Here is a 27819-nt window from a genome sequence, read left to right as displayed (position 1 = left end):
CACACACACATATATATTCTCCTATTGATTATGTTTCTCTGGAGAACCCTGATTAATACAGTATGGTATATGAATTACACCTTAATAAAGCTACTATGGAATAACTGATAGAACTAAAGAAAGAAATAGACTAGTCCACAGTTATAGTTGGATGCTTCACACCCATCTTTCAACAACTGATATACACAAAATCAGCAAGGGTATAGAACTGAACATCACCCAATGAACAAGTTCTAAACACCATTTATAGGACATTCTACCAAACAGCAGCATAATATATACTTTAAAAAAGTATTTATAGAACATATACCATGGTAGATCATATCCTAGCAAATCCAAAATAACTGAAATACCAAGTATGTTCTCTGACCACAATTGAATCAAAGTCAAAATTAATAACATGAAAAAGATAACACGAACATATTCAAATCCTTGAAATTTCCTCAAATACTTTTCAAACTCTCAAGACTTTTAATATAGAAATATTGAAAAGTTCTTTTGTTGCCTCACAGTTCCCTAAGACTGTTTTTTGTTTTTGTATCTATTTTCTCTCTGCTATTCAGATTGGGTAAATTCTGTTGGTCTGTCCTCTATTTCAGTGATTCTCTCCTCTTTTACCTCTACTCTACTAGTGAGCCCATTCAGTCAAAAAATTTTTTTTTGTTTTGGTTATTATATTTTTGTTATATAATTTTAATTTGCTTTTCATAATTTTCATTTCATTGCTTAGACTTTTCTATTTTTTCATTTGTTTCAAAAGATTTTATACTTGCTTGTTAAAGCATTTTATAATGCTGGCTTTAAAATTCTTAGAAATTCCATTATCTCATTCAATTTGGTGTTTCTGTTGATTTTCTTGGCATTTTTGATAATTGATATTATATTAGAGACTGTGGATCCTATTTAATCTTCTTTTTCTTTTAGGAGTGGAGGTTTAGCACAAGGGCCACCTAAGTATGGCTGCTCAGCTTCCCTCTGTGCTCCAGGACCACCCTGGCAAAAATGGAGCACTTACACTGTGTCATTGCAGATGGCTGGGTAGAAGTTCAGCTCCCTGTTTTTGCTGCTGACATCTTCCTAGCCAAACTGGATCACCAATTCACATCTACTTGTTGCCTCTTAGTGGGAGTTTTAGCTCAGCTCTTGGCTGGGCACCATTGACACCTGGAGAGAGAAAGGAGGGGGCAAGCAGAGTGCTAGTCACCCCCACCATCTACCACCTTACTTTACCTCATTGACCCCAGAGGGATGGAAGGTCACCTCCCCACTTGGCCCCCTGGCACCAGGGGAGGAGTGAAGCAGAGTATTGACTACCTTACCTAGCAACACCTTGTTCTGACTTACTGATACCCCCTGGGTGTGAAGACTCAGGTTTCCACTGGGCCTTTTTGACGGGGGTTGGGGAGAGTGGAGGGCTGACTAGCCCTGCTTCACTCTGCCTGTTCAGTCTCATTCAGCTCCCTCTTGAGCTCGGCTGACACCAGGGGTCAGGTGGAGAAGAGTGGAATGCTCTATGAGTGTGGGTGCTAGGCATTGCTAACTGGGTGAATGGGTAGTGGTGGTGGTAGTAGTGAAGTGTAGTGTAATTAGCCTCATAATGCACCTCCTCATTAAGTTTTGTTACTGAAGAGTGGGGGTTCAAATCACTGTAGGACCCCACTGACACTACTATAGGAGTGTGGAATAAGAGAGTGGGGAAATTGGAGCACTGCCTGTTTCCACCTAGTGGAGGAGGGAAGATCAGCTCTCCACTCAGCCTACCGACACCACTTGCAGTTAGAGGGCTACCTTCTGCTTCGCAGGGTAGGGGATAATAAGATGGAAGATCAGCTCTCTGCTTGGCCCTATGAAACTGTGGAGTGTGATGAGGTTTTTACATTGGTGCTTGGTTGGAGTAGGGTGGTATTGCCACAAGTTTTCTGATGTTAGCCTAAACTTTTCCTAGTCATTTGGCTAGAGAGAACAGAATTTTCTTGTTTCTTGGAGGGTTTTTTGTCCATGCTGGTTGGGCTGTTCCTGGTTGGAGGCTTCTCCAGCACCCTAGTCAGTATATATGGGAAACAGCAGTAACAAAGGGAACACACTGTGTGACTCAATAACAGTCTTCCTTCCACATTCAGATTCTGCCCATGCTTGTTTGTTGTGTTAGGTCGAGTTTTTCGTGGTAAGAGGGAGAGCCTAGGAGGAAGAGGGCTATTCTACTTTGGCTGGAAATGAAGAGGCATTTTTTTCTCTATAATTATTTTATTAAATTATTATAAATGTACAAGAGCTTCTTTTTTTCTTTTCTTTCTGCTTTTTCTCCCCAAATCCCCCAAGTATATAGTTGTATATTTTAGTTGTGGGTCCTTCTAGTTGTAGTATGAGGGATGCCGCCTCAGTGTGGCCTGATGAGTGGTGCCATGTCTGCACCCAGGATCCAAACTGGTGAAACCCTGGGCTGCCGCAGTGGAGTGTGTGAACTTAACCACTCGGCCATGGGGCTGGCCACAAGAGCTTCTTAACTCTACACATGCACTTAAATTCTTTAAAAAGAAACTGTCATCCTGGCTAGTAGCTTTTCAATATTTTAAGAAAATTGTTTTAAAAGATTTCACATAACACCTGAAACTTACACATTTAACAATATCAAGGAAGGAATGTTTCTAAATTATTACCAATACCACCAGAAACAATTAAAAAGGTAAGAAACTGTCTCAAAGGCATTTTTTTTTACAGTCCTTCCTCTATAATAATGTTATTAAATAATGCAATCCATTCACAAAACACCTCTCTGCATCTTCTCTCGTGTCTTCTGCCATATCACTCCATATTTATGCATATCTAAGTTTTCTAAACATTATTTTCATAACCTGAAGCTCTTCTGTTACTTATCAGCTCCTGTCCTCTCCAAGTGATACAGTGAAGTCTATGGCAAATAGGGTAAGACGCTCATAACCCTCCCTCATAACCCTCATTTCCTCCACTGCCTCCTAGACGATAGTTTCCTCCACCATTTGGTCCCCACTATGTTCCTGCTGCCACCAAAATTTCCACTCTTCATTAGACCGTAGTTATAAGGTTGCTAGTTATGATTTCCAAAATCATTGTAATTTCCACTTCCATAATTTCTTCCTCCAGCGTTGTCATAACCACCTCCATAGCCCCCACCCTGGTTGCCTTATCTAGGTCCTCCACCACTGTATCTTCTTCCTCCTTAGTAACCAGTGCTACTTCCAGAACTCCCACCTCCAGAACCTCCTTCACACCCATTATAGCCATTCCCAAATCCATGTCCTCCCAAATCCATATGCTCCACCAGATCCTCCTCTAAATTTGCTTTCTGATCCTGGTCTAAAATTTCCACTGCCTCTGCATGAATCCTTCCAACTACAGTAGGCTCCTCTGCCACTCCTAGAACTTCGGACTTCCTGCATTTCTTGTCTAGACAACACCTTTCTTATTTTTATTTATTTATTTTTTTGAGGAAGATTAGCCCTGAACTAACATCTGCTGCCAACCCTCCTCTTCTTGCTGAGGAAGACTGGCCCTGAGCTAACATCCGTGCCCATCTTCCTCTGCTTTACATGTGGGACGCCTACCACAGCATGGCTTGCCAAGCGGTGCCATGTACGCACCCAGGATCTGAACCAGCGAACCTGGGCTGCCGAAGCAGAACGTGCGCACTTAACCGCTGCGCCACAGGGCTGGCCCCAGCACCTTTCTTAATGCTTACCGCTGATGGTATGGTATTTCTGTAGAACAACTTTATTCACAGGATCACGATCATCAAAAGTAATTAAGCCAATACCTCTTTTCTTTCCAGACTGTAAGTAATTATCTCAAATGGTATCAACTTTTCTATATTCCTTGCAGTAATCTTGAAGGTGATGTTTCTTAGTATCTTCTTTAATTTCACCAACAAACAGCTTCTTCACAGTTACACAAGTACCAGGTTTTCCAGATTTGTCTCATTATAGCACATCTCGGCTCCAGCTTTCTCGCATCAATTGAATGAGATCTTGCAGCCATGGTGGCATCAACCTCAGCCATGGATGAAAAAGTTACAAAACCAAGTAAATACTCTTGATCTTTTGCTTGCAGGGTCCCTCATTACCAGACAGTCTGTAAGTTTTCTCCATAGCTCACAGTAGACTTTCCTCTGTAGTTTCAAAGCTTAAACCACCAATAAAGAGTTTACAGAAATGCCCCTCTTCTCTCTTCATAGCAGACTCAGTCACTTCATCTGGATTTCAGCCCAGAGAGATGAGCAAGATCTCTGCCAAGGAGCACGAGCACACTTATCCCAGCACTGTTGTCTTGAGGCATCTGTTTCTTGATGGTCTCTGCTTTGGTGTAATGCATGCAAAGGCCTTCCATACCACAAGATAGTTTTCAAAATCATTTATATTTCATCATGTTACATTTCTGATTTGTTTTTTTTTAAAGATTTAATTTTTTTCCTTTTTCTCCCCAAAGCCCCCCAGTACATAGTTGTATATTCTTAGTTGTGGGTCCCTCTAGTTGTGGTATGTGGGACGCTGCCTCAGCGTGGCTCGGTGAGCAGTGCCATGTCCGCACCCAGGATTCAAACCTACGAAACACTGGGCCGCCTGCAGCGGAGTGTGCGAACTTACCCACTCGGCCACGGGCTGGCCCCTGATTTTTCTTTTTATATATTTTTTGTGAACTAGTTTAATTCCCCAGATAAGTAACTATATTCTTAAGCATTCAAAACTGTTCTGAAATCACCTCAGTTTTCCGCCCTTCTTCCTGTCTCACTTGCTTCCTTCTTACTTTATTGACTTTCCCCTTTAGTTCCATTCAGCTGACTTGCATCACTGTGACATGATTATTATAGTTTTATATTAAAATGCTAATAAAGCAAATTCAGCTGTATTATTTATTACCATTTTCTTGATATCACCAATATAGTCATCCAGATAAATATTAGAATTACTTTATGGTGTTGAAAATACTATTTTAATTGGATTATATTAGATTTATAGCTCATGAGAGACCTTGAATTTAGGCTTCTTTTAAAATTTTATATAAGAATATGTGTAATTCGGCATACATAATGGGTGCAAAAAATGAGTGATGCAAGATTTCAGAAACATATGTGACATGCTTCTCCCCCAAATTTATTATAAAAATTATCTTAATCAAGCATTTAGGTCTAATTTTGCCCCATTTGAGGCAAAAAACCTTTTTGAGTACTTTCCTCCAGGCCGTGTGAATGGTGCAGCTTTCCCCCGCCTGGCGGGAACAGGCGCCAGTCCCGGCCCCTGCAGCGCACAGCTTCCCTCAGGCGGCGCAGGCGCGCTGGGCGGCGCTCAGACGCCGGAGGCCCCTCCGCTCCGGTTCCCGCCTCTGTCCCGCGGCCTGAAGCTTCTCTCGGCCGGTGGAAGCGAAGGGCTGCCCTGGCTGTGCCCCAGCCCTCAGGGTTCACTGCTCCTCAGTGTCTCACGTCCAGCGCCTTCGAACCAGCTGTTGCATCTATTTTGTTCTTTTTAAAGCTCTTTTAGGAGGAGGCTACTCTGGTTCCTGTTACTTCATTTAGAGAAGAAGCAAACAGGAAGTAACTTGAAAACACTTCTGTCTGTTCCCAGAAGGGTGTATTTCTACAGAGACTCTTGTTCTGTTACATCTAATCAACGGTTTCTGTTGGTAAAACAGTTTTAGCTTTAAATGTCTCCACGTTTAGTTTCTCCTCGTTTTTCTTCGAATTATTGTTTTTTCCATAAACTTCAGAATCTTCCTCTTTAAAAAGGAAAAAGGGCAGGACCGTCGGCGTTTTTCAGAAGTGCGTTCACTCCGCGTCGTCACTTAAACGTAAAAGCCCGGCGGGAGTCCGCACCAGGGAGGACGAGCACACATCCAGGTGACCAACGTCTTCTTTTTTTTAACAGCAATTTAAACGAAAATTACAAGAACCTGTAGGCTAAAAAGAAAACTCGTAGTGCTCACCTGAGGCCCCATTCTCACGTGCCCGAAAGGCCGTTTGACTTGACTTGTCTGACTTCCCCAGATCCCGCAAGAGCCCAAGCGGCTGTGGCGCGGTCCCTCGAGCGCGGGCCCGCGGCGCTGAGGAGATGACGACCAGCGCCACCAAACTCCGGGTCAGCGACGAGGCGTCTGCGCGGTCGAGCCCGCGCCCGGGGCATTGTGGGGAGCGTAGTTCCGCGGCCCGAGCTTCGGGGCATTGTGGGTATTGACGCGCCCCGCCCCAGGGCATTGTGGGTCGCGCAGGCCGGCCCGGAGCATTGTGGGTGGTGCGTCCCGCCGTGGTCTCTCAGAGTGGGCTGACTGCGCTCGGGTGCCGGGGTGAGCGCACCGACTGTGGCCGCCCTCTCCGGGGAGGGAGGGTCAGGAGAGCCGGGCGAGAGCGGCGGGGGAGGGCCCGCTGCGGTGGCCGGTTCCTTGAGGTTTGACTGTCCGGGCGGGGTCGGGTGCGGTCCGCCCGGGATCTCGGGTCGCGCTCCGTCCGCCGCGCCGGGGGCCCAGCGTCCTGTCCTGGATTCGGGGGACACGAGCTGCCCTGGCTCGGAGCAGACGTCCCAGTGCTGGGGCGCGCGGCCGGGCGGGGTCCCCCGTGGTGATGGGGGCGCCGCTTGGCCTCAGGGCCCGGCTTTTGGGGGAAGGCTTGGCCTGGGCCGGACCCCCAGACGTGCCTTGATGGTGGGGGGCGGCGAGGGCCGAACGACTTGAGTCAGCGGCCTTGGGGCCCGCGAGCTCCTGGGGGAGTTGACGGGCCTGGCGGGGTCGGACGTCCGGGGTTGCGCGGGGCGTCCCTGTGTCCAGATCGGCGACTGCCGCAGCGGTCTGGCTCCTCAGGTGCCGGGGCCTTCCGGGAGCGTGGGGGGGGGGGGGGGGGAGCGGACCCCGGGGCAGGGAACTTTCTCCAAGCCCCAGGGGGCTGCCGGCTGAGCCCCTTAACTACTCGGGCTGGGAGAGGGCGTGGGGGTTAGACATCCAGGCTTAAGTTCTTCTTATCAGCTTTCATGATGAAAACACCGCAAACGTACCCAGGAGTAGCCGCGAAGTGCCATGGATTCACCGCTCAGATTGACCACTTATCGATGAGAGTTCTGTCCTTTCTCCCCCAAATCCGCAGCCCCAAGTGTGCATCTCTTTGGGTGCATCTGCCACCCCCTGACTGTGGCCCTCGGGCCGTCCTTCCCTCCCCTGCCTCGTTCTGATACCTTACTTTAGTGAGGGTCTCGAGCCTGCCGCCTGAGCTCGGAGAGAAGCCTGAGGCTGGAGATGCTTCTGCTGTGCCCTGGTCTTCCCTGGAGCTCTCTGCTCCCCACCCCCCCACCCAGGGGCGATCCGGGAGGGGAGAACGCCTAGGGGCCTGTCAGCCCGTCTCTGGTGGGCACCGCTTCCTTGTGTTCTGGTGACGTTTTCCCCATAATGGAGAGTGATTGCTTTGCTCCTCGATTCTTGTGCCTTGTAACGTCCCTTCTGGGGCTCAGAGCTGCAGGGTTCCCAGACAGCCAGGCCTGTACTTAAAGGGGCACATCCCTGCACAGGGGTCCTCCTGGGGCGCATCCCTCTGCCCTCATTCAGGGGCTTTCCAGCATCTTCAGGGAATTCTCCCGCGTTGTTTCTGTCCACCTGCTTCACAGGGTCTCCTCGGGTCTTTGGAGTGCTGGCAAAACAGTGGTGCTGAGAAGTGCTGTTTTGAAAGCCTTCTGTTCACTGCCATATCGTATTTCCTCAGCCGTCTTGCACATTAGGTAGTAGAAGTCTCCTTTTATGGAGAGCGAAGGGGGGTAGTAGAGGATTAAGTAGCTTCCACTTTGGAGCTGGCTGTTCTTTAACTTTCAGAGTTTTAATGAAAATTTCAAAAGAGGTGTACTGTTTTTCAAGTTTGTCTCATACATCTAATGCTGATAAAGATAAGACATTCGTTCACTTTCTCCTGATCCTTGATCTCAGCCCCTAATGACATTAACTTGTGTTGGTGACATTAATGACACTAACAGAAGGTGGGAATCAGACCTTCCAGTGTTTGCAGTCCACTCCCCCTCCCACCTTAAAGTTTTTTCCACATTCCTTATTTTTGGGGTGTGGAGTTACTAAATTTAAAATTTATTATGCAAATTTTACAGATACAGCCAAAAGTAGTGGCATATTGAAAGAGCGTCTATGTGCTCCCTCACTCGGCTTCAGCAGTTGTCAACATTCTGCTCTTCCCCTCTTCCTTTTCCTTTTCTCTGCTGAAGTATTTTGCAGCAATCCCAGATATCATTTTACCTGTGAATACTTCAGTATGCATCTCTTTTGAATAAGGACTTTAAAGAAAACAACCTTTCTACCAAATGTCACACCCAAAAAATTAAGCAAAATTCCTTGATGTCATCTAATACGCAGGCTGTGTTCAATTTCCACAATTGTCTCAAAATTCCTTGCTACAGTTTAAATCGTACTCTTTCAACAACCCAGGTAAGAGGCATGTATTGGGAGAGTATTTGGAATTCTGCCTTCTGAATACCTGCTTCCCCTTTTCACCCATTCTGGCCTTGCTGATCTTTGTTAATGGCGTGATTCCACCCCTTGGCTCATGCTGCATGACCACAGGGTTCTCCTTGCCTCCTTGTGTTTTCCAGGTTTCCCACTAATCTGATGAGCTGTTCAGTCCTGTCAGTTCTTCTTGCCCTTCTGCTGTCCCCTCGCCTTTGTGTTGGCTCAGCAGGGTCATGATTTCTTCCTCAGTTGTTACCTCGTCTCTGCTCTCCTTTATGACGAACGTCATCAAGTGAGTTGTCTACATTTGATAAATCTAGTTTTCCTCTGCTTAGTCTCTATTAAATTCCAGATGTTTGGGATTTTTCTAGATAACTTCCTGAGTTCTTATTTAATTCCATTCAAGTCAAAGAACAAATTATATATAATGTTAGTCTTTGTAAGTTTGTTGGGAGTTATTTCATGACCCAGCATATACTGTGTCTTGGTGAATGTACCATAGGCTCATGAAAAGAATATATTCTCTCGTTGTTGGGTGTTCTAATAAAATGTTAGGTCAAGTTGGTTGATTTTTATGTTCAGATCTTTTATTTCCTTACTGGTCTGTCTCGTTATTTTTATCAATTTACTTAGCAGTAGTTATTTTATCAATTGCTGTGACAGAGCGTTAAGTTCTCCAACTAGGATTGTGGAATTGTCCATTTCTCCATTAATTCTCTTAATTTTTGCTTCATGTATTTTGAAGCACTGTTAGAAAATGGATATACATTTACCTTTGGTATATTTTCCTGATGAATTGACCCTTTTTTTTTTATTATGAAACATCTCTTTGTATCTCTGGTAATGCTCTGTTTTGAAATATACTTTATCTGATATTAACAAGCCACTCCACCCTTCTTGTGTTTACTGTTTGTGTGCTGTATCTTTTTCCATCCATTTTCTTTCAGCTCACCTATCCCTTTGTATTTAAAGTGTGTTTCTTGTAGATAACCTATGGCAGGGTCTTGTTTTTTACACAATCTGACAATACATTCCTTTTCGTTAATTGGTGAGTTTATTTCCTGTAATTATCAATATAGTTAGGTTTAGGTCTCTCCTTTTACTCTGTTTTCTATTTGTTTTTTGTTCCTCTCTTCCTATTCCTGCCTTCTCTGGGTCGTTTATTTATTTTTTGGAATTCCATTTTAGTTTAATTGCCATTTAGCCATACTGTTTTGCATTTTTACTTTTTATTTTTAGTGTTTGCTCTAGATATGACAATGTACATCCATAACTTTCACAGTTTATTTAGAGTTAGTGTTGTACCAGTTCATGTAAAATAAGGGATGTGCAATCCTCTACCCCATCACTTTATGCTATAATTGTCATATGTATTGCATCTACTTATGCCATCAATCGCACAGTGTGATTTTATTATTTTTGCTATAAACAGCCATGTGTGTCTTTTAAACTTTAGGAGAGAAACAAAGAGTCTTTTCTGTGTATGAATGTATTTATCATTTCTGGTGATCTTCAGTCATCACAGAAGATCCAGGTTTCCATTTGGCATCATTTCTCTTCAGTCTGAAGGAACCATTTCTTGTAGTGCATCTCCGCTGCCAAGAAATTCTCCTGGTTCTCTCATTAACCTTGGTTCTTTGGGAATGGCTAGATCATAGGTGTATGTTTAACATTATAAGAATGTGCCATACTGTTTTCAAAACTTGTTCATTTTACTCTCCTACAAGCATTGAAAGAGAATTCTCTTGCTTCGTACTCTTTCCAGCCCTGAGATTGTCTGACTTTAAGACATTTTAGTTGATACAAAGTTTATTAAGTTATTAAGTTTATCTGTTTTTTACTTCTTTTCCAATCTTTATTTCTTTTCATTCTTTTTCTTCACTTTTTGCTTTGTGTCTCCTAATCAAATGTTGTATAGAGCTGGTGAGATCAGACGTCCTTTCCTTCAATGTTTTACCATTAAGTATGATATTAGCTCTAGGCTTTTTGTAGTTGCTTATTTATTAAGTTGAGGACATTCCTTCTGTCGCTGGTTGGCTGAGAGTTTTTAATCATACGTCACCATTGAATTTTGTCATTTTTTTTCCATATCTGTTGAGGTGATTTTTCTCCTTTATTCTGTTAATCAAAATAATTAAATTGGTTGCTTTTCAATTGTTAAACTAACATTGCGTCTCCTGGATAAGTCTCACATGTTCATGACATATTATCCTTGTATTGCTAGATTGGACTTGCTAATATTTTTAAAGGATTTTTGCATAAGGGATATTGGTCTGTAATTTTCTTTCTTGTAATCTCTTTTTCAGATTTTGGTATCTGGGTTATACTGGCCTCGTAAAGTGAATTGGGAAGTATTCCCTTCTCTTCCTACTTAAGTATTTGATAGAATTTATCAGTGACCCTGACTTTCATTTCTGATAAAGTATAAAATTATGATTTTAATATCTTTAGCAGATATAGGGCTATTCAAAATTTCTATTTTAGTTTTGATAAGTTTTGTTTTGAAAGGAATTAGTCCATTTCATCTAACTTTTTATTTATTTGTCTGTTTTTTGCTGTGGAAGATTCACCCTGAGCTAACATCTGTTGCCACTCTTTCTCTTTTTGTATGTGGGCTGCTGCCACAGCATGGCCACTGACGAGTGGTGTAAGTCCACACCTAGGAACTGAACCTGGGCCGCCAAAGTGGAATGTCCCAAACTTTACCACTAGGCCATTAGAGCTAGTCCTCATCTAACTTGTTAGAACTTTGGCCCTACAGTTTTTTTTTTTTAATTAGAGAATTTAATTCATATTTAACATATATTACATACATTATTCTTACATTAATTACTAACACATTTGGGTTTAGACCTACCGTATTGCTTTTTGCTTTTTCTCCATTCTGTTTTGTTTCTTTCTCTCTCGTTTTAAAACTTTTTGAGTTAACTATTTTTTTTTATTAAGGTTATGAAAGTTAACATCCTTGTGAAATTACAGTTGTACATCATTATTAGTCTTGTTGTAGGTACACCACTTCACCCCTAGTGCCCTCCCCCCACCCCCCTTTCCCCTGGCAACCACCGATCAGTTCTCTTTGTCCATATGTTAACTATCACCTATGAGTGGAGTCATACAGAGTTCGTCTTTCTCTTCTGGCTTATTTCACTCAATATAATACCCTCAAGGTCTATCCATGTTGTGAATGGGACGACTTTGTCCTTTTTTATGGCTGAGTAGTATTCCGTTGTATATATATACCACATCTTCTTTATCCAATCATCAGTTGCTGGGCACTTAGGTTGGTTCCATGACTTGGCTATTGTGAATAATGCTGCGATAAACATAGGGGTGCATGGAACTTTTGGAATTGCTGATTTCAGGTTCTTAGGATAGATACCCAGTAGTGGGATGGCTGGGTCATAAGGTATTTCTATTTTTAACTTTTTGAGGAAGCTCCATACTGTTTTCCATAGTGGCTGCACCAGTTTGCATTCCCACCAGCAGTGTATGAAGGTTCCCTTTTCTCCACAGCCTCTCCAACATTTGTCACTCTTGGTTTTGGATATTTTTGCCATTCTAACAGGTGTAAGGTGATATCTTAGTGTAGTTTTGATTTGCATTTCCCTGATGATTAGTGATGATGAGCATCTTTTCATGTGTCTATTGGCCATCTGTATATCTTCTTTGGAGAAATGTCTGTTCATGTCCCCTGCCCATTTCGTAATTGGGTTGTTTGATTTTTTATTGTTGAGTTGTGTGAGTTCTTTGTATATTATGGAGATTAACCCTTTGTCAGATAAATAACTTGTGAATATTTTTTTCCCAATTAGTGGGCTGTTTTTGTGTTTCAGTCCTGTTTTCCCTTGCCTTGAAGAAGCTCTTTAGTCTGATGAAGTCCTATTTGTTTATTCTTTCTATTGTTTCCCTTGTCTGAGGGGTTACAGTGTCTGAAAAGATTCTTTTGAAGCTGATGTCAAAGAGTGTACTGCCTATATTCTCTTTCAAAAGACTTATTGTCTCAGGCCTAATCTTTAGGTCTTTGATCCATTTTGAGTTTATTTTAGTAAATGGTGAAAAAGAATGGTTGATTTTCATTCTTTTACACGTGGCTGTCCAATTTTCCCAGCACCATTTGTTGAAGAGACTTTCTTTCCTCCATTGCAGGCCCTCAGCTCCTTTGTCGAAGATTAGCTGTCCATAGATGTGTGGTTTTATTTCTGGGCTTTCAATTCTGTTCCGTTGATCTGTGCATCTGTTTTTGTACCAGTACCATGCTGTTTTGATTACTGTAGCTTTATAGTATGTTTTGAAGTCAGGGATTGTGATGCCTCCAGCTTTGTTCTTCTTTCTCAGGATTGCTTTAGCAATTTGGGGTCTTTTGTTGCCCCCATATGAATTTTAGGATTCTTTGTTCAATTTCTGTAAAGAATGACATTGGAATTCTGATTGGGATAGCGTTGAATCTGTAGATTGCTTTAGGTAGAATGGACATCTTAACTATGTTTATTCTTCCAATCCATGTGCATGGAATGTCTTTCCACCTCTATGTCGTAGTCGATTTCTTTCAAGAAGGTCTTGTAGTTTTCGTTGTATAGATCTTTCACTTCCTTGGCTAAATTTATCCCAAGGTATTTTATTCTTTTTGTTGCGATCGTGAATGGGATTGAGTTCTTGAGATCTTTTTCTGTTAGTTCCTTGTTAGCATATAGAAATGCTACTGATTTATGTATGTTGATTTTATACCCTGCAACTTTGCTGTAGTGGTTGATTGTTTCTAATGGTTTTTCTATGGATTCTTTGGGGTTTTCTATATATAAGATCATGTAATCTGTGAACAGTGAGAGTTTTACTTCTTCGTTGCCTATTTGGATTCCTTTTATTTCTTTTTCCTGCCGAATTGCTCTGGCCAAAACCTCCAGTACTATGTTGAATAAGAGTGGTGAAAGTGGGCACCCTGGTCTTGTTCCTGTTCTGAGAGGGATGGGTTTCAGTTTTTGTCCGTTGAATGTGATGTTGGCTGTGGGTTTGTCATATATGGCCTTTATTATGTTGAGGTACTTTCCTTCCATACCTATTTTATTGAGGGTTTTTATCATAAATGGATGTTGGATCTTGTCAAATGCTTTCTCTGCATCTATTGAGATGATCATGTGGTTTTTGTTTCTCATTTTGTTAATGTAGTGAATCACGTTGATTGACTTGCAGATGTTGAAACATCCCTGAGTCCCTGGTATAAATCCCACTTGATCATGGTGTATAATCTTTTTGATATATTGCTGTATTCGGTTTGCCAAAATTTTGTTGAGGATTTTTGCATCTATGTTCATCAGTGATATTGCCCTGTAGTTTTCCTTCTTTGTGTTGTCCTTGTCAGGTTCGGGGATCAGGGTGATGTTGGCTTCATAGAATGTATTAGGGAGTGCTCCATCTTCCTCTATTTTCTGGAATAGTTTGAGAAGGATTGGTATTAAATCTTCTTTGAATGTTTGGTAGAATTCTCCAGAGAAGCCGTCTGGTCCTGGACTCTTATTTTTGGGGAGGTTTTTGATTACTGTTTCTCTTTCTTTACTTGTGATTGGTCTATTCAGATTCTCTGTTTCTTCCTGATTCAGTTTGGGTAGGTTGTATGAGTCTAGGAATTTATCCATTTCTTCTAGGTTGTTCAATTTGTTGGCATATAGCTTTTCATAGTATTCTCTTATGATCCTTTGTATTTCTTCAGTATCTGTTGTGATTTCTCCTCTCTCATTTCTAATTTTATTTATTTGAGACTTCTCTCTTTTTTTTTTAGTGAGTCTGGCTAAGGGTTTGTTGATTTTGTTAATTTTTTCGAAGAACCAACTCTTTGTTTCATTGATCCTTTCTACTGTCTTTTTTGATTCAATATCATTTATTTCTGCTCTTATTTTTATTATTTCCCTCCTTCTACTGACTTTGGGCTTTGTTTGTTCTTCTTTTTCTAATTCCATTAGGTGTCGTTTGAGGTTGTTTATGTAAGATTTTTCTTGATTATTGAGGTGAGCCTGTATTGCAGTGAATTTCCCTCTTCGGACTGCCTTTGCTGTGTCCCAAATAATTTAGTACGGTGTGTTTTCATTTTCATTTGTCTCCAGATAATATTTGATTTCTTCTTTAATTTCTTCAATAATCCATTGTTTGTTCAGTAGCATGTTGTTTAGTCTCCACATTTTTGGCCCTTTCCCAGCTTTATTCTTGTAGTTAATTTCTAGTTTCATAGCATTATGATTAGGAAAGATGCTTGATATTATTTCAACCCTCTTGAACTTATTGATGTTTGCTTTGTTTCCCAAGATATGGTCTGTCCTTGAGAATGTTCCATGCGCGCTTGAGAAGAATGTGTAACCTGCTGTTTTTGGATGAAGTGTCCTATATATATCTATTAGGTCCATCTGATCTAATTTTTCATTTAATTCTATAATTTCCTTGTTGATTTTCTGTCTGGTTGATCTGTCCATTGGTATTAATGGGTGTTGAGGTCCCCTACTATTGTTGCGTTGCTGTTGATGTCTCCTTTTAGTTTTGTTAATAGTTTCTTTACGAATTTTGGTGCTCCTGTGTTAGGTGTGTATATATATTTATAAGTGTTACGTCTTCTTGGTGCAGCGTCCCTTTTATCATTATATACTGCTCCTCTTTGTCTTTCTCTATCTGTTTTGCTTTGAAGTCTACTTTGTCTGATGTAAGTATGGCAACACCTGCTTTCTTTTGTTCATTATTCGCTTGGAGTATTGTCTTCCATCCCTTCACTTTGAGTCTGTGTTTGTCTTTGGGGCTGAGGTGTGTTTCCTGGAGGCAGCATATTGTTGGATCTTGTTCTTTGATCCATCCTGCCACTCTGTGCCTTTTGATTGGAGAGTTCAATCCATTCACGTTTAGAGTGATTATTGAAACATGGGGGCCTACTGTTGCCATTTTATCACTTGTTTTCCGGTCCTTTTGCATTTTGTCCTGATGGAGAGCTGTTACTTTGTGTTATTGTCCTTCTGCTTATCTCCTTTGTTCTGGATTTTGTATCCCCTTTCCTTTTATTGATTTTTCAGGAATGAGGTTCTTCCTGAGCATTTCTTGGAGAGACGGTTTTGTGGCGATGAACTCTCTTAACTTTTGTTTATCTGGGAAAGTTTTTATTTCTCCATTGTATTTGAAGGATATTTTTGCTGGGTAGAGTATTCTTGGCTGCAGGTTTTTGTCCTTCAGAATTTTGAATATTTCATTCCAATCTCTTCTAGCCTGTAAGGTCTCTCCTGAGAAATCTGCTGATAGCCTTATGGGGTTTCCTTTGTAAGTTATTTTCTTCTGCCTGGCTGCCCTTAGTATTTTCTCTTTGTCGTTGACTTTTGCTAGTTTCACTACTATATGCCTTGGGGTTGGTCTTCTTGCGTTAATAAAGTTTAGAGATCTATTGTCTTCTGTCACATGAAGTTCCATCTCTCCTCCCAAGTTTGGAAAGTTCTCAGCTATTATTTCTTTGAACAGGCCTTCTGCCCCTTTCTCCTTCTCTTCTCCCTCTGGTATACCTATAATCCTTATGTTGCATCTCCTAATTGAGTCAGATAATTCTCGGAGAGTTTCTTCATTTCTTTTTAGTCTTAGTTCTCTCTCCTCCTCTGTCTGCAGCATTTCTATATTCGTATCCTCCAAATTGCTAATTCTGTCCTCCATATTATCTGCTCTACTGTTCAGAGAGTCCAGATTTTTCTTAATCTCCTCCATTGTGTTCTTCATCTCCAGTATTTCTAATTGGTTCTTCTTTATAGTGTCAAGCTCTTTTGTGACATAGCTCCTGAACTCATTGAGTTGTCTATCTGAATTCTCTTTTAACTCGTTGAGTTTTTTAATAATGGCAGTTTTGAAATCATCGTCATTTAGGTCATCGTCTTTGGGATTGTTTTCTGGGTGCTAATCATTTTCCTTATGTTCTGGAGATTTAATATATTTTTTCATACTGCTTGATGGCGTGGATTTGTGCTTCTGCATAGGGATATAGTTTAGTCACTGCTGCCACTTGTTGCGACTGGTGTGGGGGGGTGCAGCTGTTTAGACTGCACCAACCAGGAACCCTGTCAGCTGTTACTGACTGGACCTGGACCCCTCCTCGTAGTCACAGTGGTCCTGTGGGGTCCCTCGTTGGTTGTGGGGGCAATCGCAAGGGGGCCTCAGGCTGCTGGTGCCTACTGTTGCAGCCCACTTAGACGTGCTCCCTCCTTGTGGTCTGCAGCGGTGTTGTGGGCTTTCCCAGCAGCCAGGAGCAGGATCACCTATAATTGCTGCTTTGTCCCTAAAAGAGCCCACAAGATCACACTTGTCCACTATAGGTCCCAGCAGAGCTATGGGTATCTTCTGCAGTCTGTCGTTAGCTCACCTAGCTGTGCTAATTTTGCCCCAGGGCCTTCCCACCTGGCGATTGCCAGTCGGGACCTCTCCACTAGTGCTGTGCAGAGGCTATCATTGAGGCTGCTGTAGGAACCTGGAGTTCCCGCCTGGGCTACGTAGCCATTTCACCGGAGCTCCACTCTTCCCCACTCCACTCTCATGGGATCTCTGGGAGACTCTTGCCTCGTCTGGGATATGGCCAGAGTCTGTGGGCCTGGCAGTGGCTTGTAATTCTGCTCTAGGGAGCTTCCTGGTGTTCCGAATGCTGGGCGGGGCCTACCTGCCAATGGTGAGCAGAGGCCCTCCCTGCTGGTGGGGCGCAGGACCCTGGAGCATCCCCACAGACCACAGAGCCGGGTGTTGGAGCTCCACCCAGTCCCCAAGCACATCCACAGGAAGTCCGGGCACCCCTTGCACCGACCAGTACACCGGAGACTGTGGGCCCAGCGGCAGCTGGCGATCTGGTGCAGTGCCAGGGAATCCACCCGCCAGGAGCTTACCTTTGTCCTGAATTCTGGGCGGGGCCTCCCTGCTAATGGCGAGCAGAGGCTTTTCCTGCCGAGGAGGTGTGGGACCCTGGAGCCTCCCCCCGGGCTGCAGAGCCGGGCGCTGGAGCTCCAACCATGTCCCCAAGCACGTCTACGGGAAGTCCGGGCACCCCCTGCACCAACCTGTGCGCCTGAGACCGTGGGCCCAGCAGCAGCTTGCAGTCTGGTGCCATGCTGGGGAATCTGCCCACTGGGAGCTTCCCTTTGTTCTGGATTCTGGGAGGGGCCTCCCTGCTAATGGCGAGTGGAGGCCTTCCCTGCCGGTGGGTGCGGGACCCTGGGGATTCCCCCTGGGCTTAGATGTAATCGTGGGGGTCTTGAGTAGGGCTGTTGTCACCTGTTTCCACCATCGCTCCACTGGTGAGTGCACACTCCCGCCCTTGGTGTGTGGCGATGCTATGGGGGAGTCCGCTGGAAGAGAGCCTCCTGCAGGAACTAGGCTGTCTGGGGGACAGGGGTTGGGGGTCGGAGAGTTTTCACCTATTTCCACCTCTTAGGCGTCTTGAGATGCTATCTGGATATCCTTAGTTAATCGGTGAATGTCCAGTTAGTTGTAGATTCGACAGGGAAGAGACAAAGAAGACCACTCACTCCGCCATCTTGGTCCCACCTATTAGCACACTCTTATTGCAATTGTCCTCTTAATTGGGTTGGTACCCAGTGTAGCTGGTTGCTATGCTCTGGGGCGTACAGTTGTGATAGGCCTGAGGCCAACAAGGCTGATGTCAGTTCTCTTAGGAGTGCAGCTGAGTAGGGCTCTCCCTTGGCATGGAGGCCCTCAGTAGTTTCAGGCTTTGGAAGGTGGGGCTGATCCTTTTTATGGCTGTTTGTGAAACACAAGTATTCTGCTGCTGATAAGCCTCACCCCCCCTCTGGACCACATACACTGTCAGCACAGTCCTGGTCCATGCACACTTCTCAACCCCCTGGAGTGTACCCCACCGCCACAATGCAGAGGCCCCCACCTCTGCCCCAATGCCCCCCACAGTTCACCAGGTCTTCACGCAAGCCCTGCCCCACAGAGGCAGACACCTTTGCCTGCCTGTAGAGGATCAAGGCATTCAGTCAATCCAGGCTGAAAAGTAGCCTGAGGGCTTGCTGTTAGGTGGGGCCAGTCCCTAGGGCGGGTTGCCTGCCCTGGCTGACCTGGATTAAATCTGTGCTCTAGTGGGTGTGGCAGACCCCTGGGCTAACAGCCCAAGGGACGCACCTCAATGGCCCCCACCTGTGTCCGTATCAGCACGCCTGGACCAGCTCAGAACAACGGCCCCCACCAATGTCTCAGTCTCCGGAGAGGATCCTCCTCTCACCAAGATGCCCCCAGAGCCCACCAGGTGAGTCTCGTTTTACCAAAGGACAGTCATCCTTCTCTCTGGTGATTTTAGGTTGCTGCAATGAGTTTGTTTGTGCGTGGGCCCTTTAAGACCCGGATCTTTTTGGCTTTTGGCCGATAGCTTTTCTGGGGTGTCGTCACTGCAGTTAATAGCCAACAAAGCCAGGCAGTAAGACCCCCTCTCAGTTGGGCTGAGTCCAAAGGATGGTTACAGCGGTATTGCCCCCGCTCCAGACCTCACTCCTCCAGGGAGGGCTCGTACCTTAGGTTGGCTCCCACCTGGCCAGCTGAGATGCTCTGCTGCTCCTAAAGGTGGCTTTTTTCCTCTCTGGCCAGAGTTACTGCCTCTTCTGCTTTCATCAGGACTGTCCCTTATTGTGGGGGTTCTTTTTATCCAGTTTTCAGTTTTCAATCCAGGGTGATTCTTCCTAAAATTGTTGTAACCTGGTTGTGTTCATGGGAGGAGGCGAGTTCAATGTCTGCTCACAGCGCCATCTTGACGAGAACTCCCTACAGTTTGTTTTTTAAATAGGAATCCCTTATTGTCCTTTTAATGCCTGTAAGATTTGTAATGATGTTCCATCTTTCATTCCTGCTACTATTTGACCTTTTTTTAAAAATTATTTCTTAAATTTAATCATGCTTCTTAGGGATCTAACAATTTTTTTTTTTTGGAGAGATTTGACTCTCTTTTATTCTTTTTTATTGTGGTAGAAAACATGTAACATATATTTACCCTCTTAATAATTTTTATGTGCATAGTACAGTATTGTTAGGCATATCCACATTGTTGGATCTCTAGAACTTTTTCATCTTGCGTGAGTGAATATTTACCCGTTGAACATCAACTTCCTGTTTCCCCTCCCCTCCAGCCCCTGGTTAACTACCATTCTACCTTCTGTTTCTGTTACTTTAGGTACCTCGGATAAGTGGAATCATGTGATTGTCTTTTTGTCACTGGCTTAATTCCCTTAGTGTAATGTCATCAAGGTTCAGCCATGTTGTAGCATATGGCAGGAGTTCCTTCCTTTTTTTAAGGCTGAATAATATTCCATTTTATGTATAGACCACTTTTTCTTTATCTGTTTATCTGTTGATGGATGTTTAAGTTGCTTCCACATCTTGGCTAATGTGGGTGTACAAATATCTGAGATCCTGTTTTCAATTCCTTTAGATACATATCCAGAAGTGGGATTGCTGGATCATATGGTAGTTCTAATGTTAATTTTTTGAGGGACTTCCATACTGTTTTACATGGTAAACAGTGTGGAATAGTAATAGTAAACAGCTGCACCATTTTACATTCCCAATAACAATACGTTAGGGTTCCAATTTTTCCATGTCCTTGCATTTCCCTGATAATTTGTGATGGTTAGCATCTTTTCATATGCTGTTGACCATTTGTATCTCTTCTTTGGAGAAATGTTTATTCAAGTCCTTTCCTATTTTTTAGTCAGGTTATTTGTTTTTTGTTAATGGGTTGTGGAAATTCTTTATATATTCTGGATATTAACCCCTTATCCAATGCACGTATATCTTAGACATATTGCGGGTTCGGTTCCAGACCCCTGCAACAAAGTGAATATCACAATAAAGTGAATCACACAAATTTTTTGGTTTTCCAGTGCATATAAAAGTTATGTTTACTTTGTATCATATTAATTGTACAATAGCATTATGTCTAAAAAAAGCAATGTACGTACCTTAACTAAAAAATACTTTATTGCTAAAAACTCCTAACCGTCATCTGAGCCTTCAGCTAGTTGTAGTCTTTTGGTGGTGGAGGGTCTTGCCTCGATGTTGATGGCTGCTGGTTGATCGGGTGGTCATTGCTGAAGATTGGGGTGGCTGTGGCAATTTCTTAAGACAACAATGAAGTTTGCTGCATTGATTGACTTCTTTTCATGAATGATTTCTCTGTAGCATGTGATGCTGTTAGGTAGCATTTTACCTACAGTAGAACTTCTTTTGAAATTGGATTTAGTCCTCTCAAACCCTGCTACTGCTTTATCAACTAAATTTATGTAATATTCTAAGTCCTTTGTTGTCATTTCAACAGTTTTCACAGCGTCTTCACCAAGAGTAGATTCCATCTCAAGAAACCACTTTGTTTTCTCATCCATAGGAAACAACTCTTCTTCTGCTAAAGTTTTATGAGATTGCAGCAATTCAGGCACATCTTCAAGCTCCACTTCTAATTCTAGTTCTCTTGCTGTTTCCACCACAACTGCAATTACTTCCTCCACTGAAGTCTTGAACCCCTCAAAGTTATCCATGATGATTGGAATCAACTTCTTCCAAACTCCTTTTAATGTTGATATTTTTGACCTCCTCCCTTGAACCACGAATGTTCTTAATGGCATCTAGAATGGTGAATCCTCACCAGAAGGTTTTCAATTGACTTTTCCCGGATCCATCAGAGGGTTCACTCTCTACGGCAGCTATAGCCTTACAAAATGTATTTCGTAAATAATGACTTCAAAGTTAAAATTGCTCCTTGATCCATGATCCGCAGAATGGATGTCATGTTGGCAGGCGTGAAAAAATTAATCTCGTTGTACCTTTCCGTCAGAGCTCTTGGGTGACCAGGTGCATTGTCAATGAGCAGTCATATTTTGAAAGGAATCTTTTTATAGAGAGCACAGGCAGAGTAGATTAAGCATAATTCTTAAGGGTCCTGGGTAAGTATTGGCTTCAACTTAAGGTCACCAGCTGCATTAGCCCCTAACAAGAAAGCCCATCCTTTGAAGCAAGAATTGACTTCTCTTCTCTAGCTATGAAAGTCCTAGGTGGCATCGTTTTCCAATATAAGGCTATTTTGTCTACATCAAAAATCTGCTGTTTAGTGTGGCCACCTTCTTTAATGGTCTTAGTTGGATCTTCTGGGTAAGTTACTGCAGCTTCTACACCAGCACCTGCTTCCTCACCTGGCACTTTTATGTTATGGGGTTGGCTTCTTTCCTTAAACCTCATGAACCAACCTCTACTAGCTTCAAACTTTTCTTCTGTAGCTTCCTCACCTCGTTCAGCCTTCACAGAATTGAAGAGTTAGAGCCTTGCTTGGAATCAGGCTTTGGTTTAAGGGAATGTTGTGGCAGGTTTGATCTATCCAGACCACTGAAACTTTCTCCATATCAGCAATAAGGTTGTTTTGCTTTCTTATCATTCGTTTGTTCACTGGAATAGCACTTTTAATTTCCTTCAAGAACTTTTCCTTTGCATTCACAACTTGGCTAACTGTTTGGAGCAAGAGGCCTAGCTTTCAGCCTGCCTCAGCTTTCAACATGCCTTCCTCACTAAGCTTAACCATTTCTAAGCCTTTTCTTTTTTAAGTTGAGGTCATAATAGTTTATAACATTGTGAAATTTCAGTTGTACATTATTATTTGTCAGTCATCATATAAATGTGCCCCTTTACCCCTTATGCCCACCCACCAAGCCCCTTCCCCTCTGGTAACCACTAATCTCTTCTCTTTGTCCATGTGTTAGTATATCTTCCACGTATGAGTGAAATCATATGGTGTTTTTCTTTGTCTGGCTTGTTTCGCTTAACATAATACCCTCAAGGTCCATCCACGTTCTTGTGAATAGGATGATTTGGTCTTTTTTTTTTAAGGCTGAGTAGTATTCCATTGTATATATATATACCACATCTTCTTTATCCATTCATCAGTTGGTAGGCACTTGGGTTGCTTCCACATCCTGGCTGTTGTGAATAATGCTGCAATGAACATAGCGGTACATAAGTCTCTTTGAATTGTTGATTTCAAGTACTTTGGATAAATACCCAGTAGTGGAATAGCTGGATCATATGGTATTTCTATTTTTAATTTTTTGAGAAATCTCCATACTGTTTTCTATAGTGGCTGCACCAGTTTGCATTCCCACCAGCAGTGTATGAGGGTTCCCTTTTCTCCACATCCTCTCCAACATTTGTTATTTTTTGTTTTGGTGATTATAGCCGTTCTAATGGGTGGAAGGTGATCTCAGTTTTGATTTGCATTTCCCTGATGATTACTGATGTTGAACATCTTTTCATGTGCCTGTTGGCTGTCTGTATATCTTCTTTGGAAAAATGTGTGTTCATATCCTCTGCCCATTTGTTGATCGGGTGGTTTGTTTTTTTGTTGTTGTATGAGTTCTTTATATACTTTGGAGATTAACCCCTTGTTGGATATATGCCTTACAAATATTTTCTCCCAGTTAGTTTGTTGTCTTTTCATTTTGTTCCTGATTTCCTTTGCGTTGCAGAAGCTCTTTAGTCTTATGAAGTCCCATTTGTTTATTTTTTTCTTTTGTTTCCCTTGCCCAAGTGGACATGGTATTCGAAAAGATCCTCCTAAGGCCAATGTCAAAGAGTGTACTGCCTGTATTTTCTTGTAGGAGTTTTATGGTTTCAGGCCTTACATTCAAGCCTTTGATTTGTTTTGCACTAATTTTTGTGGATGGTGGAAGATAATGGTCTACTTTCATTCTTTTGCATGTGGCTGTCCAGTTTTCCCAACACCATTTATTGAAGAGCCTATCTTTTCTCCTTTTATGTTCTTGGCTACTTTCTCGAAGATTACGTGTCCATAGATGTGTTGTTTTATTTCTGGGCTTTCAGTTCTGTTCCATTGATCTGTGTGTCTGTTTTTGTACCAGTAACATGCTGTTTTGATTACTATAGCTTTGTATAGTTTGGAAGTCAGGGATTGTGATGCCTCTAGCTTTGTTCTTTTTTCTAGGGATTGCTTTAGTTATTCAGGGTCTTTTGTTGCCCCATATGTATTTAGGATTCTTTGTTCTATTTTGGTGAGGAATGTCATTGGGATTCTGATTGGGATTGTATTGAATCTGTTAATTGCTTTAGGTAGTATGGATGTTTTAACTATATTTTTCCAATCCATGTGCATGGGATATCTTTCCATTTCTTTATGTCATCATTGATTTCTTTCAATAGTGTCTTATAGTTTTCATTGTATAGGTCTTTCACCTCCTTGGTTAAATTTATTCCTAGATATTTTATTATTTTTGTTGTGATTGTAAACGGACTGTATTCTTGATTCTCTTTCTGTTAGTTCATTATTAGAATTTAGAAATGCAACTGATTTTTGTAAGTTGATTTTGTACCCTGAAACTTTGCTATAGTTGTTGATTATTTCTGATAGTTTTCTGATGAATTCTTTAGGTTTTTTTATGTATAAAATTGTGTCATCTGCAAACAGCAAGAGTTTCACTTCTTCGTTGTCAATTTGGATACCATTTATTTCTTTTTCTTGCCTGATTGTTCTGGCCAAAACCTCCAGTACTGTGTTGAATAAGAGTGGTGATAGAGGGCATCCTTGTCTTGTTCCTGTTCTCAGAGGGATGGCTTTCAGTTTTTCACTGTTGAATATGTTATCAGCTGTGGGTTTGTCATATATGGCCTTACTATATTGAACTACTTTCTTTCTACACCCATTTTATTGAGAGTTTTTATCATAAGTGGATGTTGGATCTTGTTAAATGCTTTCTCTGTGTCTATTGAGATGATCATGTGATTTTTAATCCTCATTGTGTTAATGTGCTGTGTCACATTGGTTGATTTGCAGATGTTGAACCATCCCTATGTCCCTGGTATACATCCCACTTAATCATGGTGTATAATCCTCTTAATGTATTGCTGTATTCGGGTTGCCAATATTTTGTTGAGGATTTTTGCATCTATGTTCATCAGTGATATTGGCCTGTAATTTTCCTTCTTTGTGTTGTCTTTGTCTGGCTTTGGGATCAGAGTGATGTTGGCCTTGTAAAATGTGTCAGGAAGTATTCTGTCTTTTTCAATTCTTTGGAATAGTTTGAGAAGAACTAGTTAAATCTTCTTTGAATGTTTGGTAGAATTCTCCAGAGAAGCCATCTAGTCCTGGACTTCTGCTTTTTGGGAGGTTTTTGATTACTATTTCAATCTCTTTACTTGTGATCGGTCTATTCAGATTCTCTATTTCTTCTTGAGTCACTTTGGGGAAGTTGTATGATTCTAAGGATTTATCCATTTCTTCTAGGTTATCCAATTTGCAAGCATATAGTTTTTCAGAGTATTATACTCCTCTGTATTTCTGTAGTGTCTGTTGTAATTTTTCCTCTTTCACTTCTAAATTTATTATTTGAGCCTTCTCACTTTTTTTCTTGGAGAATTTGGCTAATGGTTTGTCAATTTTGTTCATCTTCTCAAAGAACCAGCTGTTAGTTTTGTTGATCCTTTCTACTACTTTTTTTGTTTTCAATTTAATTTATTTCTGTCTAATTTTTATTATTTCTCTCCTGCTGAGTCTGGGCTCTGTTCTTCTTTTTCTAATTTTGTTAGGTATAGTTTAATATTGCTTATTTGAGATTTTTCTTATTGAGATGGGCCTGTATTGCTATAAATTTCCCTCTTAGGACCACTTTCACTGCAGTCCGTAAGAGTTCGTGTGATGTATTTTCATTTTCTTTTGTCTCCAGTATTTTTTTTAAAGATTTTATTTTTCCTTTTTCTCCCCAAAGTCCCCCAGTACATAGTTGTATATTTTCAGTTGTGGGTCCTCCTAGTTGTGGCATGTGGGATGCCGCCTCAGCATGGCTTGGTGAGCGATGCCATGTCTGCGCCCAGGATGTGAACCGGTGAAACCCTGGGCTGCCAAAGCAGAGTGCGTGAACTGAACCACTCAGCCACGGAGCCGGCCCTGTCTCCAGTATTTTTTGATTTCCTCATTGATCCAATGGTGGTTCAGTAGCATGTTGTTTAGTCTTCACATATTTGTGACTTTCCCAGCTTTTTTCTTATGGTTGATTTCTAGTTTCATAGCATTGTGTTTGGAAAAGATGTTTGATATGATTTGAATCTTCTTAAATTAATTGAAGCTTGACTTGTTTCCCAGCATATGATCTGTCTTTGGGAATATTCCATGTGCTCTTGAGAAGAATGTATATTCTACTGTTTTTGGACGGAATGTTCTGTATATATCTATTAAGGCCATCTGGTCCAATTTTTCATTTAGTCCACTATTTCCTTGTTGACTTTCTGTCTGGATGATCTATCCATTGATGTAAGTGATGTGTTGAGGTCTCCCATTGTTATTGTGTTGCTGTTAATTTCTCCCTTTAGGTCTGTTAATAGTTGCTTTATTCAATTTTGGTGCTCCTGTAGTAGGTGCATATATATTCAGTAGTGTTATGTTCTCTTGGTGGAATGCTCCTTTTATCATTATACTTGCCCTCTTTGTCTCTCATTGCTTTTTTTGTCTTGGGTCTGCTTTGATGTAAGTATGGCAACACCTGCTTTCTTTTGTTTGCCATTTGCTTGGAGTATTGTCTTCCATCCCTTCACTCTAAGCCTATGTTTGTCTTTAGAGGTGAGATGTGTTTCCTGGAGGCAGCATATTGTTGGGTCTTGTTTTTTAATCCATCCAGCCACTCTGTGTCTTTTTGCTGGTGAATTCAATCCATTTACGTTTAGGGTTATTAGCGATATATGGGGGCTTAATGCTGCCATTTTATCACTTGTTTTCTGGTTGTTCTGTATTTCCCTTGTTTCTTGTCCTGTGTATTTTGAACTGCCAGTTTAGTTTGGTAGTTCTCTATGATGGTTTTCTTAGTTTTCTCTTTATTTAACATTTATGTCTTTGTTCTCATTATTTGTTTAGTGGTTGCCATGAGGTTTGTATAAAAAACCTTGTAGATGAGATATTCCATTTTCAGATAACGTCTTATTTCCTTCATCTAAGCACGTTCCATCCCTTTTCTCTTCCCCTTGTAAGTTATTGTTGTCACAACTTCTTCCATTTTGAGGTTGTAGTTTAAGACGATGAGATTATATTGGGGCTGGCACAGTGGCATAGCAGTTAAGTTCATGCACTCCATTTTGGTGGCACGGGATTTGTGGGTTTGCATCCTGGGCATGGATCTATGCACCGCTCATCAGGCCATGGTGTGGTGGTGTCCCATATACAAAAAATAGAGGAAGATTGCCACAGATGTTAACTCAGCAACAATCTGTCTCAAGCAAAAAAGAGGAAGATCGGCAACAGATGTTAGCTCAGGGCCAGTCTTCCTCACCAAAGAAAAAAAGAGAGAGAGAGAAAGATTATAGTTATTTTTGATTTTTTTTTTCCTTTATCTTTAGTGGTATAACTTTGTAAACCCTTTTTTTTTTCCCAGGTATGATGGCCCTCTTGATCATTTTTTGAAGGGGAGGGTCTTGTGGTGATGAACTCCCTCAGCTTTTGTTTATCTGGGGAAATTTTTATTCCTCCCTCATATCTGAAGGATATTTCCACTGGATAGAGTATTCTTGGCTGAAAATTTTTGTTTTTCAGAATTTTGAATATATTCCACTCTGTCCTAGCCTATAAGGCTTCTGCTGAGAAATCCGCTGAAAGCCTGGTAGGGGTTCCTTTCTAGGTTATTTTCTTGTGGCTTGCTGCCCTTAATATTTCTCTTTTTGTCATTGACTTTTGCCAGTTTTGCTACTATATGCCTTGGAGAGGTTCTTTATGCACTGATGTAATTAGGAGTTCTTTTAGTTTGTTTTACTTGTAATTCCATCTCCTTCCCCAGGTTTGGCAAGTTCTCAGCTATTATTTCTTTCAACAAGCTTTCTGCTCCTTTCTCCATTTATTCTCCATCTTGAATACCTATAATCCTTATGTTGCGTTTCCTAATTGAGTCAGATATTTCTCAGAGAGTTTCTCCATTTCTTTTTAGTCTTACGTCTCTCTCCTCCACTGAAACATTTCTATGCTTCACTACTCCAAACTGCTAATTCTGTCCTCCATACTATCAACTCTGTCATTCAGGGACTCCAGGTTTTTCTTCATCTCAGTCATTGTGTTTTTTATCTTCATCATTTCTGTTTGGTTTTCCTTTATTGTTTCAACCTCTTTTGTGAAGAATTCTCTCTGTTCATTAATTTTATTCCTGATTTCATTGAACTGTCTTTTTGAATTTTATTATAATTTGTTAAGTTTTTTTATGATAGCTACTTTGAATTCTTTGCCATTTAGATCATAAATTTCTGTGGCTTCGGGATTGATTTCTGGGTGCTTGTCATTTTGCTTTGCCCTGGGATATTAGTGTATCTCTTCATATTATTTGATGGGGTGGATTTGTGCTT

At 41.7% G+C, this 27819-nt stretch overlaps 1 protein-coding gene and 1 pseudogene across 24 annotated transcripts in view; one reads left to right on the top strand and one right to left on the bottom strand.

Annotated features, from left to right (window-relative positions):
* Positions 1 to 27819, top strand: part of ZNF169 (zinc finger protein 169) — a 123753-nt gene that overhangs the window by 59964 nt on the left and 35970 nt on the right. For 5 of the 24 annotated variants that reach the window (XM_070248135.1, XM_070248138.1, XM_070248131.1 and 2 more), the window contains exons 1-2: positions 6195 to 6306; positions 8595 to 8743. The exons of 5 other annotated variants lie outside the window; for them this stretch is intronic. The gene's annotated coding sequence lies outside the window, so the exon portion shown is untranslated. Of the gene's footprint in view, positions 1 to 6192; positions 6307 to 8594; positions 8744 to 18615; positions 18710 to 27819 lie in introns of those variants that run through there. 14 more of the 24 variants (XM_070248126.1, XM_070248124.1, XM_070248133.1 and 11 more) reach the window with 10 other exon arrangements.
* Positions 2555 to 4350, bottom strand: LOC100059859 (heterogeneous nuclear ribonucleoproteins A2/B1-like; annotated as a pseudogene).

This window comes from Equus caballus, chromosome 23, assembly GCF_041296265.1.
Source record: "Equus caballus isolate H_3958 breed thoroughbred chromosome 23, TB-T2T, whole genome shotgun sequence".
In the NCBI taxonomy this organism is placed as follows: domain Eukaryota; kingdom Metazoa; phylum Chordata; class Mammalia; order Perissodactyla; family Equidae; genus Equus; species Equus caballus.
The sequence above is the reverse complement of the archived record's forward strand: the minus strand, read 5'-3'. Positions and strand labels throughout refer to the sequence as shown.